Here is a 21,661-nt window from a genome sequence, read left to right on the forward strand (position 1 = left end):
ATTTTAAAATGTGAATACCAGAAAGTAGAGGATGGAAGGCTGGGCATGGTGGCTCACGCCTGTAATCTCAGTACTTTGGAAGGTTGAGGTGGGTGGATCGCTTTGCCTAGGAGTTCGAGACCAGCCTGGGCAACATGGCGAAACCCATCTCTACAAAAAATACAAAAATTAGCCAGTGTGGTGGCATGCACCTGTAGTTGCAGGTACTTGGAAGGCTGAGAAGAGAGAATCACCTGAGTCAGGAAGTGGAGGCTGCAGTGAGCCGTGATCGTGCCACTGCATTCCAGCGTGGCCAACGGAGAAAGACCCTGTATCAAAAAAAAATTTTCTAATTAAAATAGAAAAGAAGGCCAGGCGCAGTGGCTCACACCTGTAATACCAACACTTTGGGAAGCCAAGGCGGGTGGATCATTTGAGGTCAGGAGTTCAAGACCAGTCTGGCCAACATGGTGAAACCCTGTCTCTACTAAAAATACAAAAATTAGGCCAGGCACAGTGGCTCACGCCTGTAATCCCAGCACTTTGGGAGGCCAAGGCAGGCAGATCACGAGGTCAGGAGATGGAGATCATCCTGGCTAACATGGTGAAACCCCATCTCTACTAAAAAAATTAGCTGGGTATGGTGCAGACGCCTGTAATCCCAGCTACTTGGGAGGCTGAGGCACGAGAATCACTTGAACCCAGGAGGCAGAGGTTGCAATGAGCCGAGATCGTGCCGCTGCACTCCAGCCTGGAGACAGAGTGAGACTCCATCTCAAAAAAAAAAAATATATATATATATATATATACACACACATATATGTGTATATATATACACAAAACTTAGCCAGGTGGTAGTGGTACGCACCTGTAATCCCAGCTACTTGGGAGGCTGAGGCAGGAGAATCGCTTGAGCCTGGGAGGTGGAGGTTGTCATAAGCCAAGATCACGCCACTGCACTCCAGTCTGGGTGATGGAGTGAGACCCTGTCTCAAAAAGAAAAAAAAGAAAGAAAGGAAAGGGGCTGGGTGCAGTGGTGCACACCTGTAATTCCAGCACTTTGGGAGGCCGAGGAAGGTGGATCACCTGAGGTCAGGAGTTCGAGATCAGCCTGGCCAACATGGTGAAAGCTCGTCTCTACTAAAAATACAAAAATTAGCCGGGCATGGTGGTGGACACCTATAATCCCAGCTACTCGGGAGGCTGAGGCAGGAGAATTGCTTGAACCAGGAGGTGGAGGCTGCAGTGAGCAGAGATCGCACCATGCACTCCAGCCTGGGTGACAGAGCTCCATCTAAAAAAAAGAAAAGAAAGAAAGAAAGAAAAGGATGGAATAAATGGGAAGAGGAGAGGAGAGTTTAAAAATACTGTAAATCCACATATAGACTGGAAACTCCCATAATAGAAAGGAAAATGGGAAATGAAAATAGGTTTATGGTTAAAATTAATATATAAGAGCTCATGAATAGGTATAGGTTGGGCGTGGTGGCTCACACCTGTAATCCCAGCACTTTGGGAGGCCGAGTCAGGTGGATCACCTGAGGTCAGGAATTTGAGACCAGCCTGACTAACATAGTGAAACCCTGTCTCTACTAAAAATACAAAAATTAGCTGGGCGTGATGTCGCATGCCTGTAATCCCAGCTACTGGGGAGGGCGAAACAGGAGAATCGCTTGAACCCGGGAGGCGGAGGTTGCAGTGAGCTGAGAGATCACACTGTTGCACTCCAGCCTGGGCAACAAGAACGAAACTCTGTCTCAAAAAAATAAATGAAATAAAAATAAAAAATGAATAGGTATAGTAATTGATAATATCTATACTTATATGTGGTCAGAGGCCTAAATACCAATGAAATACTTTTGAAATTTAGCATCTTCTTAATAGGTGCACTTTCTTTTTTTTTTTTTTTGAGACGGAGTTTTGCTCTTGTTGCCCAGGCTGACGTGCAGTGGTGTGATCTCGGCTCACTGCAACCTCTGCCTCCCAGGTTCAAGCGATGCCCCGTCTCAGCCTCCCGAGTCACTGGGATTACAGACATGTGCCACCACGCCCGGCTAATCTGTATTTTTTAGTAGAGACGGGGTTTCTTCATGTTGGTCAGGCTGGTCTCGAACTCCCAACTTCAGGTGATCCTCCCGCCTCTGCCTCACAAAGTGCTGGGATTACAGGCGTGAGCCACCGAGTCCGGTGGTGCCCTTTCTTTCTTTTTTTTTTTTTTTTTGAGACAGAGTCTCACTCTGTCACCCAGGCTGGAGTGCAGTGGCGCGATCTTGGCTCACTGAAAGCTACACCTTCCAGGTTCATGCCATTCTCCTGCCTCAGCCTCCTGAGTAGCTGGGACTACAGGCGCCCGCCTGCCACCACGCCCGGCTAATTTTTTGTATTTTTAGTAGAGACAGGGTTTCACCGTGTTAGCCAGGGTGGTCTGGATCTCCTGACCTTGTGATCCACACGCCTCAGCCTCCCAAAGTGCTGGGATTACTGGCATGAGCCACTGCGCCGGGCCATGCACTTTCTTTTAATCCTCACAATCACCCAATCAGGAAGATACTATAGTATTATCATATTTTAGATTATGAAACTGACCTGGCTGGGCATGGTGGCTCATGGCCGGGCACGTGGCTCTTGCCTGTAATCCTAGCACTTTGGGAGGCTGAGGCAGGCAGATCACTTGAGGTCAGGAGTTCAAGACCAGCCTGGCCAACATGGTGAAACCTTGTCTTTACTAAAAATACAAAAATTAGCCGGGTGTGGTGGCACGGGCCTGTAATCCCAGCTGTTCTGTGGATCGCAGCTGGATCGCAGCACTGCACTCCAGCCTGGGCGAAACAGCGAGACGCCATCTCAAAAAAAAAGAAAGAAAAAGAAAAGAAAAAGAAACTGACTTTTCCCAGAATCACCAGTAAGTGAGCAGGGGAAACTAGCTGACTCCAGGCTGCAAGTTCTTAACAGTCTGCCCAGCCTCCTCCTCCTCCTCCTCCTCATTATCATCCCCAGGGTGTCAGGCCAGCCTCTCCCTATAGTGTGCTCTCCTAAGGATAGATAATACCTCTGCCTAATACAGCTGAGCAGAAATGGAATTTGAATCCAGTTTTTCTTATTTTCACAGGCTCCCTTTTTGAGGTCACTGAAGTGAGAAGTGGGAAAGAGGAAGGTCTTAGGTGATGCCCTTGAGCCTAGAGGAAGGGATTTAGCAATAACGGGCTCTCTTTAATTAACTTGCTGAGTCAGGGCAGGAGGCAAGCAAACTAGTGAAGCTGAGGGGAAGAGAGGAAGTCAAGTATAGATTGACAGAGGCAGGCTTGGATCTAGTGAGGCAGGGAGAGATTGGGGAAATTAGGAAACTAAGGAAAATAGGAAAGAGCTAAAATTCATTAGCGAACAGTGGACTTCAATGTGGACAATTATCTACTTTATAACTTGGGGGTTTTTTGGTTTGGTTTTGTTGATAGAGTCTCACTCTGCCACCCAGGCTGGAGTTCAGTGGTACGATCATGACTCACTGCAGCCTGGATCTCCTGTGCTCAAGCAATCCTCCCACCTCAGCCTCCCAAGTAGCTGGAACTGCAGGTGCATGCCACCATCCCTAGCTAATTTTTTATTTTTTATGGAGACAGGGGTCTCACTATGTTGCCCAGACTGGTCTTGAACTCCTGGACTCAAGGGATCCTCCTGCCTCGGATTCCCAAAGTGCTGGGATTACAGGCATGAGACACCACACCCAGCCTACTTTATAATTTTGACTATAGCTAGCCGTGTCTGTATGTTCAAAATTATTTTGTTTTTCAGTTTTTCCTCAGGATGTCTTGTGTATTTTTATATGGTAGTTGACATTTACTATTAACCAATTTTGGTATTTTTCTAATATTTATGTGATAGAAAATGTAATTATTTTTATATTGTGTATTAAAAATTTCAGTCTTTAATATTTTTTATTTATCATTAGCCCAAAGAGCCCTTCCATCATTAATGTAATACTTGTTAAATTAGGCAGGAACTAGATATTAGGGTGTACCTATAACATCAGTCCCGAATATCCAGATTAGATAAACTATTTAGTGCCTCTCAGGCCCTAATATACTGAACTCCCAAATGCCAGTATGCTGAGAACAGCAACGGAAAAAGTTTTACAGAAGATGCACATGTGGTTATCAGCACCAAGTGAATAGCCCTGAGCTTTTTTTTTTTTTTTTTTTGAGACAGAGTCTTGCTCTATCCCCAGGCTGGAGTGCAGTGGCACGATCTCTGCTCACTGCAACCTCCGCCTCCCAGGTTCAAGCGATTCTCCTGCCTCAGTCTCCCGAGTAGCTGGGACTACAGGCACGCACCACCACGCCCAGCTAATTTTTGTATTTTTAGTAGCGACAGGTTTCACCATGTTGGCCAGGATGGTCTCGATTTCTTGACCTCGTGCTCCACCCACCTGGGCCTCCCAAAGTGCTGAGATTACAGGCATTGAGCCACCATGCCCGGCCAGCACTGAGCTTTTTGAGTGTAGAGTTTTCAGACGACACAGAAGGTTTTGGTCTAAATGGTCTAGATACCTTGAAATGAGATTAAGAAGTAGTATCACGGACTGTGATATAAGTGACTGAATTTGTGGAATTCTCTTCCCACTGCAACATCTTTACAGTGATGCTGTTTTCTAGAATCAGATTTTTGGGATGAAATGAATAGAGTGAAAGGATGAAAAAGTAAGACAAAAAAGCAGGACTTTTTTGTATATTCCAGGCATTCTAGCTGTTTTTATTTTTGTAGGATAAACATTTCAAAGATGTGATTAGAGGAAAAAAAGAGAAGACAGATTACAATAAACATACATATATTTACCAGGGCTTAAGGCCATTTAGTCTACCAGGTAACAAACTTTTTTTTTTAAGCTTTAGAATTTACAAAGTTCACATCAGTCTGAAACAAACATTTTATTTTTTTAAGCTTTAGAATTTACAAAGTTAACATCAGTCTGAAATGATAGCATTATAAGGGTAGCATATGAAAAATCTCTTTTATAACATTTTATTTATTTATTTTTTATAGAGATGTTAGGGTCTCACTATGTTGCCCAGGGTGGTCTCAAACTCGTGAGCTCAAGCCATCCTCCCATCTCAGCCTCCCAAAGTACTGGGATTACAGGCATAAACCACCATGCCAGGTCTGAAAAATCTTCTTAACCAGCTATAACGAGGTAAAACACCTCTTTAAAAATATCTTAAAAGACAATAAATGAGCTTGAAATGCTATAAGGAAATATAGCCTCACTTAATAAATATAACTCAAAGCCTCCAAGGATTAACCCAAGAAAGCAAATTTCAAGTAACTGATTTACCTACTACCACTGTGACCCTCACTTTGATTATCACTTCTACCCCCATACTGGGCCATAAAAGGGTTCTGCTCCTGTTTAACATTCTTGCTTTACTCCTCAGTCTAATCTCATCAGTTCTGAGGCTCCCTACCAATTCCTTCTGTTCTCACACGCTTTCACTCCAGCCTCATTCTCTGACCACCAGGCCCTGGCTCTGCCCCAGCAGCCATACTTCTGCCATGTGACATTGCTCTCTTTGGCTATAGCCGAATGATTGAATCAGCAAGGTGTACCTCATCTAAATTGGGCCTATCATACCTGTTCTTTCCAGAATTTGGAACTGGGACCAACAGGCCATCTACAGTCTCTTAATGTCTCTGGAATTTTGTATGCTGGTAGTTGTGAGAGAATCACAGTCTGCCGTATGGAAACTGAGAAGCAGGAAAAGCCCTTCTGCTGTGGCTTTGCCACAAGGAGACTCAGACATTAGAGAGCAGAGAGAAGTGTGTAGGTTCCTGGCAGCTTTCTGGACCCAGATCATTCTAATTGCTGGGGGGAGTCCACCTCTTATAAGGCCTGAAACTTAATACAATTTGAGGGAGGCCCTCTTTTTTAAATAAATAGAAAATTATGGGTACAAATAGAATATTTATTTAGAATGGGAAATAAATCACCAAAAATAACACTTTTTTTTTTTTTTTTTTTTTTTTAGATATAGTCTTGCTCTGTACCCAGACGGGAGTGCAGTGGTGCCATGGCTCACCTCAGCCCCAACTTCCTGGGCTCAAGTGATCCTCCCACCTCAGCCTCCCAAGAATCTAGGACTACAGGCACGCACCACCACACCCAGCTAAATTTGTTTGTTTGTTTGTTTGTTTGTTTTTGAGACGGAGTCTCGCTCTGTCGCCCAGGCTGGAGTGCAGTGGCGCTATCTCGGCTCACTGCAAGCTCCGCCTCTCGGGTTCACGCCGTTCTCCTGCCTTAGCCTCCCAAGGAGCTGGGACTACAGGCACCCGCCACCACGCCTGGCTAATTTTTTTGTATTTTTAGTAAAGACGGGGTTTCACCGTGTTAGCCAGGATAGTCTCGATTTCGTGACCTCGTGATTCGCCCGCCTCGGCCTCCCAAAGTGCTGGGATTACAGGCGTGAGCCACCGCGCCCGGCCTACTCTCCCTTTTTAGCATAGGCTACATTAAGTTGGTTTCCATTTTTTGCAAACCAAAGTGTCTCAAACAAGGCTCTGTTATGTTTTTCACAGATTACTGCATTAGCCCTGTAACAGGTAGGCTTAATTCTGTGTCCAATTCCAATTTGCTTTATATATGCTTTCCAGATTAATCTTCCTAAAGCATAGATGTGATGATGTTACTACTCAGAATCTCTGAGTACAAACTCCTCATCCTGGCATTGAAGGCCTCTGTACAATAGCCCCATGTCTATCTTTCCAGGCTTACTTCCCACCACTTTTCTTGGCGGAGTCTGGGCACCAGTCACAAATGACTACAAACGGATCATGAACTTTCCCACCCATATGCCTTTGCTCAGGATACTTCTTCTACACAAAATTCCCTCTCTTGTTCTGTCAGAGCTGCATATTCTTCAGGGTTCATCTCAAATATTATCTCCACCATGAAGCTTTTATACATCCAAATATATCTCCACCATGAAGCTTTTCCTGATTTTCTGACACACCTCCCACCCTCCAAACTAAGTTTGATTTTTGCCCTCCTTTGATTCACTATTGCTTTTGGTTCTTACTTCATCCATGACGCTGTAGTTTCTCTTTTTCTTTTTTTTTTTTTAAAGAGGGCCTCCTTAAATTGTATTACGTTTCAGGCCTTTTAAAAGTTGCATAACTGGCCGGGCGCGGAGGTTCACGCCTGTAATCTCAGCATTTTGGGAGGCCAAGGCAGGCAAATCACGAGGTCAGGAGATCAAGACCATCCTGGATAACATGGTGAAACCCCGTCTCTATTAAAAATACAAAAAATTAGCCAGGCATGGTGGCAGGCGCCTATAGTCCCAGCTACTCGGGAGGCTGAGGCAGGAGAATGGCATGAACCCAGGAGACACAGCTTGCAGTGAGTGAGATCGCACCACTGCACCCCAGCTGGGCGACCGAGTAAGACTCCGTCTCAAAAAAAAAAAAAGTTGCATAACCTTGGCCAAGTTATTTAATCGCATATTTTTTTATCTCCATTTATGCTTACAAAAAGGAACAACAATAAGGCCAAACGAATAAGCTTGTTGTAAAGATTAAATTAATCTGTAAAATAATATTCTTACCTTCTAGGTTTTTAATGAAAACTAAATGAGTTAATATTTATTTTATTTATTTATTTAGTGATTTATCTGAGATGGAGTTTCATTCTTGTTGCCCAGGCTGGAGTGCCTCAGCCTCCCGAGTAGCTGGGATTACAGGCACCCACCACCACGCCCAGCTAATTTTTTATATTTTTAGTAGAGACAGGGTTTCACCATGTTGGCCAGGCTGGTCTCAAACTCCTGATCTTAGGCGATCTGCCCACCTCAGCCTCCCAAAGTGCTGGGATTACAGGCGTGAGCCACTGTGCCTGGCCAAGTTAATATTTAAAAAGCGCTTAGAATAGTGTCCTGGCTTATATGGGTGCTCTATAAATATTAGCTATTATTACTTGTCCTATGTCCTCATCTATAAAATGGGGATAATAATAGTTCCTTTTTCATATACTTGTAAAGGATTGACTGAGAAGAACTTAGATCAGTTCCTATCACAAAGTAAATGCTCTATAAGGGTTGGTCATTATTATTAGGAAGGCCTCTATTGTGTCCTCTCTATTGCAACTTTCCTGAGGACAGCAGCATTACCTTTTACAACTTTGTGTCCAGCAGTGACTCAAATAATGTCTGGTACATAGGAGTAACTCAAAAATTTGTTGTAGGCCACATGGATAGCCTGGCACTGGGCTGGTGGTGACAGTGGGGGCTGGAAGAGCTGCAGGTCCCCAGGGACACGAAACGGGCATGCAGGAGATTAGAAGCCAGTAGGCACCAGTGTGGCTGCCACCAAGCGAACACCTGTTCCCTGGCATCCTGGGGCTCAGAGGACCAGGAGCTTCCCCTTCCATCCTGCCCTTTACACTGAGGCCAGAGAGTGGCAAGGGGAGGACAAGTGCAGGGGTTCCTCGGAAAGGTGGAAGGAACTTGGCCCGGCCTTGTCCAAGATGTTTTTCAGGGGAATCTGGTCATTTTAACTATACTGAGACGCATTAGAAGATGCAAGCTGGAAAAAGGAAGATTCCAATTTGTGTTTTGAACTCTTGGTGGTACAGCAAATGTAAATCTCTTACAGATGGATCTGGGAACCCACTTGTCCAAAGAGCTGCCCAGCGTTCCCTGCTAGAGGTTTGTGTGTCCTCTCATTCAGGTAATCCCACCATCCTCTGCGAGAGAGCCAGAAGAATCCACCTCACTTCAAAAGAGCCTCCAAATCATTGCTACTCACTACAGCCTCCTTTCAAATGTATTTTGCTTGAGAGAGGATCAATTGCATTATTTAAAAGTTTAAAAAATTTTGTAGTCGAGTGTGGTGGTTCACACCTGTAGTCCCAGCTACTCAGGAGGCTGAGGTGGGAGGATAGCTTGAGCTCTGAAATTCGAGGCTGCAGTGAGCAATGATCACGCCACTGCACTCTAGCCTGGTAACAGAGCAAGACCCCGTCTAAAAAAGAAAAAAAAATTAGTAGCCAACCTATGAGGCTTGGGAACCTGTGGCTTACAGAATTATATCCAAATGCAGTCTCGCTGTTATACTTTTCTATTATTTTGTGGAGGTATCCAGGGCTGCTTACTTATGCTTTTTTTTTTTTTTAATCTTTTTATTTTTCTCAGAATGTAAGCTTACATCCTTTTTTTTTTTTTTTGAGACAGAGTCTTGCTCTGTCACTCAGGCTGGAGTGCAGTGGCACGATCTTGGCTCACTGCAACCTCCACCTCCCAGGTTCCAGCGATTCTCCTGCCTCAGCCTCCCAAGTAGCTGGGATTACAGATGCATGCCACCATGCCCGGCTAATTTTTGTATTTTTAGTAGAGACAATGTTTCACCATGTTGGCCAGGCTGGTCTCCAACTCCTGACCTCAAGTGATCCACCCGCCTCTGCCTCCCAAAGTGCTAGGATTAAAGGGTGAGCCACCACGCCCAGCCCATACTCTTTTAAATTAAAAGACTTCTTCTTGGCCAGGCACGGTGGCTCACGCCTGTAATCCCAGCACTTTGGGAGGCTGAGGCGGGTAAATCATGAGGTCAGGAGATCGAGACCATCCTGGCTAACACGGTGAAACCCCGTCTCTACTAAAAATACAAAAAATTAGCTGGGTGTGGTGGTGGGTGCCTGTAGTCCCAGCTACTCAGGAGACTGAGGCAGGAGAATGGTGTGAACCCAGGAGGCGGAGCTTGCAGTGAGCCAAGATTGCACCACTGCACTGCAGCCTGGGTGACAGAGCGAGACTCTGTCTCAAAAAAAAAAAAAGACTTCTTTTTATATTTAAAAAAAATTATTGTAAAATCACCTTTCTCCACCCAAATATTGAATTGCATTGATTTTAACTTTTACAAGTTCATAAAGAAATGAAATGTATATTCATGAATACCTGAGTGACTTTTCTATCAGTTTTTTTTTTTGGACACAGGATCTCCCTCTGTTCCCCGGGCTGGAGTACAGTGGTACGATCATGGCTCACTGCAGCCTTGACCTCCCGGGCCCAAGTGATCCTCCCACTTCAGCCTCCTGAGTAGTTGGGACTATGAGTGCATGCTGTCACACCTGGCTAATTTTTGTATTTTTTGTAGAAACAAGGTCTCACTATATTGCCCAGGCTGGTCTCAAACTCCTGGGCTCAAGCAATCATCTTACCTCAGCCTCCCAAAGTGCTGAGATTATAGGCATGAGCCACCGTGACAGGCCCCTTGTATCCTAATGTAGACCAAAAAGTGTCTGAGACAGATCTCAATTGATTTAGAGGTTTATTTTGCCAGGGTTGAGAATGTTCCTGGGAAGAAGAAACAGAAGTTCAGTAGTATTTGTGGCCTGTGCTTTTTCCAAAGAGGGTTTTGAGAACTTCAGTATTTAATGGGGAAAAAGTGAGCAGGAGGGGAAGAAGGGAAAAAAAGTGGAAAGGGCAGACAATGAGGTGACTCTTCATATTCTTGTAAGGCTTTGAATAGCACTCACTGAATCCATGTTTTACATGTGAAAGGAGGGAGTAGAGGAACAGTCAATTATGCACTCATCTCTGCTCAGTAAATCTACATTTTACATAACATAAACAGAGTAGAGGAAGAAGCCAAATATGCATTTGTCTCAGGGTAGGCAGCGGGATGATTTCTAGTCTTGTCTTTGTGCTGTACCTATGAAGATAAGCTGTTAATTTACATTGTCAGGGTGAGACTCAACAGAGCTCTGTTTTAGGGTTAGTTTGTAGGGGAGGTACGTATTCTGAAAGATTTTGGGGCCCACAAGGAATTGCCTTGTAAGCAATTGGTGAGGGAGTCCTCCTGGGGACATATGTGACCTTCTATCTGTGGTGGGAACAAAAAGGAAGGCAGGTTTTTATGTTGTTGTTGTCGTTGTTATTGCTGTTGTTGTTTTGCATAACTAAGTTCTCAAGCTTAACATTCCTTTTGGCATAGTGAATTTGGGAGAGCCAAGATTTTATTTCCCTTTCATACTATCTAAAATTTAAGGCTGTCAAACAAAAATACAAATTTTGTCCTTTCTTATCTGAAGATATATTTTTTTAAAAAAAATAAGGTTAATCTTTTTTCTCATTATAAAAGTAACACATGGTGATATGGTTTGGCTGTGTCCCCACCCAAATCTCATCCTGAATTCCCACGTGTTGTGAGAGAGACCCATTAGGAGGTAATTGAATCATGGGGGCAAGTCTTTCCCATGCTGTTCTCATGATAGTGAATAAGTTTCTCGAGATCTGATGGTTTTAAAAAGAGGAATTCCCCTACACAAGCTCTCTCTCTTTGCCTGCTGCCATCCATGTAAGATGTGACTTGCTCTTCCTTGCCTTCCACCATGATTGCGAGGCTTCCCCAGTCACGTGGAACTGTAAGTCCAATTAAACCTCTTTCTTTTGTAAATTGCCCAGTCTCGGGTATGTCTTTATCAGCAATATGAAAATGGACTAATACACATGTCCATTTTGAAAAAGTCTTTAAATGCAAGAGAATGAACTATGTCTTCTTTTTTTTTTTTTTTTTTTTTTTTGAGACAGAGTTTCACTCTTGTTGCCCAGGCTGGAGTGCAATGGTGTGATCTTGGCTCACTGCACCCTCTGCCTCCCAGGTTCAAGCAATTCTCCTGCCTCAGCCTCCCGAGTAGCTGGGATTACAGGCATGCACCACCATGCCCGGCTAATTTTGTATTTTTAGTAGAGATGGGGTTTCTCCATGTTGGTCAGGCTGGTCTTGAACCCCTAACCTCAGGTGATCCACCTGCCTCAGCCTCCCAAAGTGCTGGGATTACAGGTGTGAGCCACTGCGCCCAGCCGAGCTATGTCTCTTAAAATCATAAAGTAGGCCAGGTGCAATGGCTCATGCCTATAATCCCAGCACTTTGGGAGGTTGAGGCAGGAGGATTTCTTGAGCCCAGGAGCTTAAGACCAGTCTGGGCAACATGGAGAGACCCGTTTCTAATAAAAAAGAAATAAACAATGAAAAATAAAATTATAAAGTAAATTAATCCCTAGCCTCCCTAATGCAGAGATCACTCACAATAGTATCCCAGTGTGAAGAGTGTGTATTGAAAATTAATTAGTGATGAAGGTAATAGAATTGTGATTGCACCTTTGAAATCACCTTTGTAAAAATTATAACGGTGAAAAAGGGATGACAGTGAAAGAGATCTAACCAACTCCATCTTTCCTTTAACAACTCCAGACTGCCCTTGTTCATTCCTGAGCATAGACTGAGCTAACTGCAGGAGGAATTTAGTTTATAGTTTAACTTTGAAACAAAGATGATAACAACCCTTTCCCATACCAAGCCCCCATCTTGTCTGGGGACCAGAACACCTTTGTAAGACTAACAAATTAGCCACAAGATTAGAAATTATGGTTTAGGAGTCATGCAGCCAGAAGCTACAAGATTCCTAACCTCTCCAGTTGCTCCTAGGGATTGCCTAACTATTGAAAGAACTAAGATTAGTGTTTCAGATATTTTTCAAAGTCTGCATCATTTAATGCACCAGCTGGTGCCACCCAGACCAGTAATCTGACTCAACCAGTTCAGTGATCCCACCCAGGAATGGAAGACAGCAAGAACCCGCTTTGACCCCCTATGATTTCATCCCCAACCCAACCAATCAGCACTTCCCACTCCCTAACCCCCTACCCACCAAATTATTCTTTAAAAACTCAGTCTCCAAATTTTGCAGGAGACTGATCTGAGTAATAAAACTCTGGTCTCCTGTTTAGTGGGTTCTGCGTACATGAAACTCTTTCTCTATTAAAACTTCCCTGTCTTCATAAATTGGCTCAGCCAGGCACAGTGGCTCATGCCTGTAATCCCAACACTTTGGGAGGCCAAGGTGGGCAGATTACGAGGTCACAAGTTCGAGACCAGCCTGGCCAACATGGTGAAACCCCGTCTCTACTAAAAAAAAAAAAATTAGCTGGGCATGGTGACAGGCACCTGTAATCCCAGCTACTTGGGAGGCTGAGGCAAGAGAATTGTTTGAACCTGGGAGGCAGAGATTGCAGTGAGCCGAGATCATGGCATTGCACTCCAGCCTGGGTGACAGGGCAAGACTCCATTTCAAAATAAATAAATAGGCTCTATCTGGGCAGCAGGCAAGGAGAACCTGTTGGGCACTTACACTTTTAGGGGAAAAAAAGAAAAAAGGAAGATTTTTCACTTTACCCGTTGAATTATCAGGATTCTTACTGGCATGTGACAAAAATTAGCTTGAGCCAGCTTAGTCAAAGGTGTAAATTTATTGGCTCACATAACCTGACAAAGATTATTTATTTGACTAATCCTCAAACTCCTGGACCTTCTCCTAGGCTCATTTGTGTAATCCTTATGAAATCTAGTTTTAGCAAGAACTGTGCTAAGTCTGTTAAGCAAGAACCCCCCACCCTGGATATCTGATACTTCTATATCATATTGGGTTCCTCATCTTTCAGCTTCTATATCATATTGGGTTCCTCATCTTTCAGCATCCTGCAAGGGATGTCTGATCACCCTGGTCTGTCTTCAGCAAGAATCCTGTTAGGTCAGTTTAGCCAAAATCCCCCTTGCCCTTGATGTTTCCTCTTAGTAATTTTCAACCCACTGACCCCCGCCCTTCTTCTTGGCTATAAATTTCTACTTGCCCGTGCTGTACTGGAAGTTGAATTCAATCTCTGTACCCTATTGAAAAATCGCATTGCAGTAGTCCCTATATGTAGGGTGACGGTCTGAATAAAGTCTGCCTTTAACAAGAGTCATTGAATTTTTTTTTACTTTAAAAAACCAAACAGCCTGGATGCAGTGGCTCATGCCTGTAATCCCAACACTGGGAGGCCGAGGCGGGCAGATCACGAGGTCAGGAGATTGAGACCATCCTGGCTAACATGGTGAAACCCCATGTCTACTAAAAATACAAAAAATTAGCCAGGCGTGGTGGCACACGCCTGTAGTCCCAGCTACTTGGGAGGCTGAGGCACGAGAATCACTTGAACTTGGGAGGTGGAGGTTGCAGTGAGCCAAGATTGTGCCACTGCACTCCAGCCTAGGCGACAAAGCAAGACTCCATCTCAAAAAAAAAAGAAAAGAAAAGAAAAAAAAGAACAGAAAAAAGAACCAAACTTGCATAGAGCTGTTATTATGTCACTGTACTCCAGCCTGGGTGACAGAGTTGAGACCGTGTCTCTAAAAAGAAAAAAACAAACCAAACCACGGGACAGGCAAGGACAACTGTAATAAAACCTTTCATTTTCAGGATGCTCCCTCCGCATTGTTCTCTGCTTCTCTTGATAGCTTCAGTTTCTTCTCTCAACCTAGCTTGCTACATAAGAGATGTTAAGCCTTGGCTGGTCCAAAGCTGGTGAGTTATTAATATCTCAACTGATTGTTCAGAGGCAGTTATAGATCGAACTTCTTGTTCTCCTCTCTCCCTCCTTCTCACTACTACACTTGACTAGTCTTGAAGTTTAAAAAGAGATGTTACAGTCCTCAGACCCACATCCTCACATGGACCTTGTGGATAGAGTGAGAGTGGATCAATTCTCAACAAAAACAGGAGTGCTATTTCTAGAAGAAAAGAAAAATGTAGAGAGGGAAAAAAATGTTCAATAAAGTTTGTTCCTTGGCTGCACACCCCCCTCCGCCATCACCCACACTCATAGACATACGCTTTATCCCATACATACAGTTTCAAAACTTCCTTGTCTAGCCACTATGTGGCCACCCATATTCTTGTCCCAGCTCCAGAATCTTTATGTCATGTCAATTCATGGTCAGGATGGATGAATTTCCTTACTTCATTACAACCTACAAATAAACAATAAATCTGAATATTCTCAATGCACCAACATATACAATGGTGGAGAAAAAAATAAGCATTACTTCAAAAGGAATGTCCAAAAGGGGAAAATGGAAAACTACACTGAGAGCGTAGACCACTTCTTTCTGGAGAGGGATAGCATGTATTTTGTAGGCTCACTTAGACCATTCAACCTTGGAGAGAGTTTTGTAGAGGATACAATTAAGGTTCTAAATGTCTACAGATATCCTAGTTCAATGGGAAGAATCACAAATTTATAGATAGGTTACAGTTGCTGCAGTTTACGTATGGTGACTTTTTAAGCCCCAACTTTTTCAGAGACTGCTTGGACATTACTGAATCCAGTGGCATTTAAATTAAGTGGAGATTAGAAAAGCAAAGGAAAAAAGTGAAGGAAAGAAGAAAGGAAGAAAAGACGGGCCCAAAAAAAGGAAACAATGACTTGTTATCTTTTACAATGATAGGCATCTTAACTTGACTTTTTTAACAGCACATTATTTTATTGTATGCAAGATTTTAGGCAGATTGAAGTACAGGGCAAATAAACTTCTATTTTATTTATTTATTTATTTATTTATTTATTTATTTATTTTTAATTTGCTTTGTTCAAATGGAGTCTCAGTCTGTTGCCCAGGCTGCTCTGGAACCCCTAGGCTCAAACAATCCTCAGCCTTGCGAAGTACTGGGATTACAAGCATGAGCCACTGCATCCGGCCTAAAGAAACTTCTAAAAGAAAAATAGGAAATCCTTCTTTTTATCAAGGAAATTCCTTCGTGTTCTTTCTTTATTTTATGAAGTAACAAATTTAAAAAATTATTGGTCAGTATGAATATTGACCAAAAAAAAGCAAATCCATGAAATGGCTATTATCAAAAGAGCATCTTGAAAAAAAAGAGATATGTTAAGGTGACAGCAAAGGCAAGCAGATGAACAGTACAGTCAATTATTTCTTTCTAGATTGACCCCTTTGGTTTTTAGATGTAAGTTCAATGAGTTCATTTCAAGCCAGAGCAACCAGCTGAAGGGGTGCTGGACCATATTTAACCCAGAGATTCCTGCTATTAGAGAAGTATCTGTCCAAACTAAAGGATTAGGGTGGAGGGAGGGGAATGGAAACAAGCATGTTGAGTAATTTCTTATTTAGAATGTTAGGGTCAATGGATTCATAAATCATAGCATCCTGCACAGAGCATCATGAGATGGCAAAACTTCATACAATTCAAAAATATTAAAATTTTATGAAAGTTGTTTATACAACTCAGAAAATATGTTGTTTTTCAAATATAGTTGACTACTACATTATTCACATATAATTCATTCAATTTGGCCAGGCACATTGGCTCACACCTGTAATCCTAGCACTGTGGGAGGCTGAGACAGGCAGATCACCTGAAGTCAGGGGTTCGAGACCAGCCTGGCCAACATGGCAAAACCCTGTCTCTACTAAAAACACAAATATTAGCTGGGCGTGGTGGTGGGCACCTGTAATCCCAGCTACTCAGGAGGCTGAGGCGGGGGAATCACTGGAACCCAGGAGGCGGAGGTAGCAGTGAGCTGAGATTGTGCACTGCACTCCAGCCTGGGTGACAGATCTCAAAAAATAATAATTCATTCAATTCTAAGCATAAAATTGTAGTTAAAATTAAAAATAGAATTGGATTTATAAAAAAAAAAAGGTCAACTGGATTATTGGTGCCAAATTTTAAAACTCTGACTATTGTAGCCTCATTTGTATTTATTTATTTAAGAAGAGAAGAATGTAACCAAATGCAAGTCAGTTGCTCACCACTTGTAAGTCAATACATGAGAAGTAAGATGTAGTGAAAGGAGGCCGGGCGAGGTGGCTCACGCCTGTAATCCCAGCACTTTGGGAGGCCAAGGTGGGCGGATCACCTGAGGTCAGGAGTTCGAGACCAGCCTCAACATGGAGAAACCCCATCTCTACTCAAAATACAAAAAAAAATTAGCCGAGCATGGTGGTGCATGCCTGTAATCCCGGCTACTTGGGAGGCTGAGGCAGGAGAATTGCTTGAACCTGGGAAGCGGAGGTTGCGGTGAGCCGAGATGGCGCCATTGCACTCCAGCCTGGGCAACAAGAGGGTAACTCAGTCTCAAAAAAAAAAAAAAAAAAAAAAAAAAAGATGTAGTGAAAGGAAAGCAGCTTTATTATCCAAATGCTAGTAGATGAGAAATGGCAAGGCTGATGCCTCCAAATGACCATTTCAAGTGTTAGGCTGAGGGAAGGGATTAAAAAGGCAAGCCTTTATATGGGAAACATCCGAGAGTAACACAGGATACAGATCTGCATATCTTGTTCTAACGGCTATCCTGAGTTGTGGTCTACCTGGAGCATGCGCTGATGCCATCTCCATGTGGCCAGACTGTAGATTACCCATTTTGAGGCAGTCTTTAACTGGGAGCAAATTCTGCAGCTGGGCTTTCATGCTGGGTTCATTTTAAAATTAGCCCCTGGAATTTCTTAACAAGCATATAGTTATATAAGTGTACACAGTGCAAGGGAGTGTATGCTGGCAAAAGGAGAAACATGGAACTTAAAGTACACTTAATGGCTATATATATATATATATATACAGGTTTTTTTTGAGACAGAGTCTTGTTCTGTCACCCAGGCTGGAATGCAGTGTTGTGATCTCTCAATACAACCTCCCCTTCCTGGGTTCAAGTGATTCTCCTGCCTCGGCCTCCTGAGTAGCTGGGATTACAGGAGTGTGCCACCATGCCTGGCTTATTTTTGTATTTTTAGTAGAGACAGGGTTTTATGTAGGCCAGGCTGGTCTTGAACTCCTGACCTCGAATGATGCTCCTGCCTTAGCCTCCCAAAGTGCTGGGATTACAGGCATGAGCCACTGCGCCTGGCTTTTTTCTTTTGTCTTTTTTGATATAGAGTCTTGCTCTGTCACCCAGGCTGCAGCGCAGTGGCGTGATCTCAGCTTACTGCAACCTCGGCCTCCCAGGCTCAAGCAATTCTCATGCCTCAGCCTCCGGAGTAGCTGGGATTACAGACGTGCACCACCACATCTGGCTAATTTTTGTATTTTTAGCAGAAACGGGGTTTCATTATGTTGGCCAGGCTGGTCTTGAAGTCCTGGCCTCAAGTGATCCACCCGACTCAGCCTCCCAAAGTGCTGGGATTGCAGGCATGAGCCACTGCGCCCAGCCTTCATGGCTATATTTTAAGACTAAGGAAAAAAAATTTCCGTAGTTTTCTTCAAGGTTACATCTTGAGACTAGAGAGAAAGGAAAAAATAATTTTAAATGCATTTTGAAGCTATGCTACTAAGTTACTAGAATAGAGAAACTGTAGCAGTTAAAAGAAAAATTGCAACATTATGTTGATCTGTATGGAAAAATGTGCATAATAGCATTGTCACTATAAAATATAATTTCAATATTTACAAAAGTAATGTAAATCACTTAAAATTTTTTTCCTGTACTTCTGTTTTTAGGCTATAAAACAACTGCTATTCCTCAGACACCAGCCTCAGATTTTTACCCTTAGTGCTTTTGAATATTGTCTTTGCAATTATTAAAGACAGTGTGCAAATGACTTCCCTGATCCCCAAATACATATATCAAAAGTAGTTTAATGATTTTGTTGAAAATGAAAATAAAATTACTTTCACATTGAAACTTCCCTTTCTTATTCTTATATCCAAAGGTGGGTGGCTGGGGAAGGAATCTGTAAACATTTGGAATGAAAAGGATATTCAGTAATTTTAGTAACTGTTAATAAATTATTTTAAAAGTTAACATAAAATTGGGCTTATTTAAATTAGATGGCTGTGCATTTTAGACACATTATTAAATTTGCCGCTTAACTGATTGGTTGTGTATTTTTCCATGACCAAAAAATATGTTCTGGATGTATGATGTCCACTAGCAACTTAGCCATATGTGGCTTTTGAGCACTTTTAACGTAGCTTGTCCAAATTGAGATGTGCTATAAGAGTAAAATACTCCATATTTCAAAGACTTAGTACTAAAAAAAGAAGGTAAAATAGGTTATTAATAACTGTTCATTGATGACTTGATATCAGGTAATATTTTGAATTACTGAGTAAAGTAAAATATACTTTAAAAATTAATTTCATCTCTTTCTTTTTACTTTTTAAAAAATGTAGGCAGGGTGCAGTGGTTCATGCCTGTAATCCCAGCACTTTGGGAGGCCAAAGCAGGCTGATCATGAGGTCAGGAGTTCGAGACCAGCCTAGCCAACATAGTGAAACCCCATCTCTACTAAAAATACAAAAAATTAACTGGGCGTGGTGGCAGGCACCTGTAATCCCAGCTACTCGGGAGACTGAGGCAGGAGAATCGCTTGAACCTGGGAAGTGGAGGTTGCAGTGAGCCGAGATTGTGCTGTTGCACTCCAGCCTCGGTGACAGTGTGAGACTCCATCTCAAAAAATAAATAAATAAATAAATAAATAAATACTTAAAAATGTGACTACTAAAACATTAAAAATTACCCACAGAGTTGGCACTCCATTTCTGCTGGACAGTGCTGCTCTGAACAGGCTTTCTTACAGCTGGAAGAGCTTAGCCCTTGTTCAAATGTCCTGCAGTGGGGAAGAGTGTGGGCAGTTCTCTTGGAGAAGGAAAATCTCAGATGTAAAAATCAAGAAATTATTCTTACAGTGGGATATTGAAATATTTGTTTTGAACTGTATGACCCTAAAATTTGTTCTATCATGTTATGAAGTTTTACTTTATTGATTTAACCAGGAAAAACTAAATTCCTGACCCTCCTCCCAATAATTTACCTACAATATTTGAAAAGTAATTTTCCAATGTAGAAAAAAAGCATAAACTATGATATTCTTCCTTCTAGAATAGAATTTTATAAAATTTATTGAAAGACTTTCATGTTAAAAAAATTAAAATGGAAGGAAATGTCAGTAAGACAAAAACTATTTGCTTCTTCATAGTCCAGCCTTTTTGTCCATTTCTTTAGAAAATGAAACACAGAGCTGGGCACGGTGGCTCATGCCTGTAATCCCAGCACTTTGGGAGGCCAAGGCAGGTGGATCACTTGAGGTCAGGAGTTCCAGAGCAGCCTGGCCAACACGGTGAAACCCCATCTCTACTAAAAAATACAAAAATTAGCCGGAGGTGGTGGTGCATGCCTGTAATCCCAGCTACTCAGGAGGCTGAGGCAGGAGAATCGCTTGAACCCGGGAGGTGGAGGTTGTACTGAGCAGAGATCACACCACTGCACTCCAGCCTAGGTGACAGAGCAAGACTCCATCTCAAAAATAAATAAATAAATAAAAATAAAAGAAAAGAAACACAGAAAGGACCTTTTCAGTTACTTCTTCCCTTTGTTTACACTTGGCACTTATATTTAGTGTGCGGTCTACCTCTTTCAGTCCTCTCAAGTCCACCCCTCCTTTGCAACATCATTCACAAATTCTACCTTATGCACCAAATCCCAGTTGCTTTCCAGCATGGAAAGAGAAATCACACAAATATTCAATTCCTTCCTGACTTACAGTTTTCCTTTTCAAATTGCAATTGGGTTTCATTATAAATTCTCATCCACCAATTGTCCCTCTATCCTTCTGCTTCAGTTTTCTCCCTCTCCCTCCCCTTCATGCCATCTTCTCTCTCCCTCTCCCCTCCCTCTGGTGAGCATGGTGTTTGAAGCTCTCTGACTTGGTGCCCTCTTCTGTTTAAGTCTTTCAGTACACACCTAGGCAAGTTATTCTCAAGCAGCCTGAAAGAGCTTTAAACTGTTGGGAACAAACCTAGTAGAATTCAAAAGGACTTCATTTGTATTACCCTGACAACAGCATGTCTGAAAATTAGATTTGTCTCAGCCAGGCGTGGTGGCTTACGCCTGTAATCCTAGCACTTTGGGAGGCCGAGGTGGGTGGATTGCCTGAGCTCAGGAGTTCGAGACCAGCCTGGGCAACATGGTGAAACCCTGTCTCTACTAAAATACAAAAAATTAGCTGGGCATGGCAGCGTGTGCCTGTAGTCCCAGCTACATGGGAGGCTGAGGCAGGAGAATTGCTTGAACCCAGGAGGCGGAGGTTGGAGTGAGCTAAGATCGCGCCACTGCACTCCAGCCTGGGTGACAGAATGAGACTCCGTTTCAAAAAAAAAAAAAAAAAAAAAGATTTGTCTCATTTTCCAATATCTTTTAAATTCCTAATATTTCTGATTTAGTGACTGTCAACAGTCTTTTATAGGTCAACAAAACTAAGTTTGCTTGCTTTCTCCTGAGACGGGGTATACTACCTATCTTGTTACACCAATGTTGAAATTTTTTAAAGTTGTTCTGACAAAAGAATGCTTGTTTAAATTTGTACTATGTCTTTTTGATGACAGTCCCATTGCCTCCTCTCTTTATTTGCTGCAGTCGTGGAGGGGAACAGAGGAAAACATATTTCCTTCTAATCGGACTATAACTGGGTGGGAAGGGGTAAAAATGCTAGTTCAGAAGCATGTGGGGCAGAGACACTCATAAAATAGAGAACCGAAGTGCTGTCAAGGACACACTGTGAATGGCCACTCAGAGTTCCTTCCTCAGCATGCCCTTGACTTCACTTCTGTCCTCCATGACCCAAACTCAAATGGACAAAGCAGACTCCCAGAACTGACAATCCGCACTGTGAGAAGTGAAGGTAAATTAGTCATCACTTTACAGGTTTCAGTTTGTAAAGTGTCCTTGACACTTGACCAAATTTAACTATGTTGTCAACAGTGGAACCAAGGTGTCTTGGTTATGTCTTATACCCAAAAAGTGGTAATTCCTATAGATAATGTCAACCTAAATATATAAACAGAGAGAGGCTCTCTAAAAGAAAATGATAT

At 42.7% G+C, this 21,661-nt stretch overlaps 1 protein-coding gene across 1 annotated transcript in view; it reads left to right on the plus strand.

Annotated features, from left to right (window-relative positions):
- LOC134730322 (uncharacterized) overlaps nt 1-21,661 on the plus strand; it is a 64,388-nt gene that overhangs the window by 9,773 nt on the left and 32,954 nt on the right. The gene's annotated exons all lie outside the window — the stretch shown is intronic.

Source organism: Pan paniscus, chromosome 3, assembly GCF_029289425.2.
Source record: "Pan paniscus chromosome 3, NHGRI_mPanPan1-v2.0_pri, whole genome shotgun sequence".
Taxonomy (NCBI): domain Eukaryota; kingdom Metazoa; phylum Chordata; class Mammalia; order Primates; family Hominidae; genus Pan; species Pan paniscus.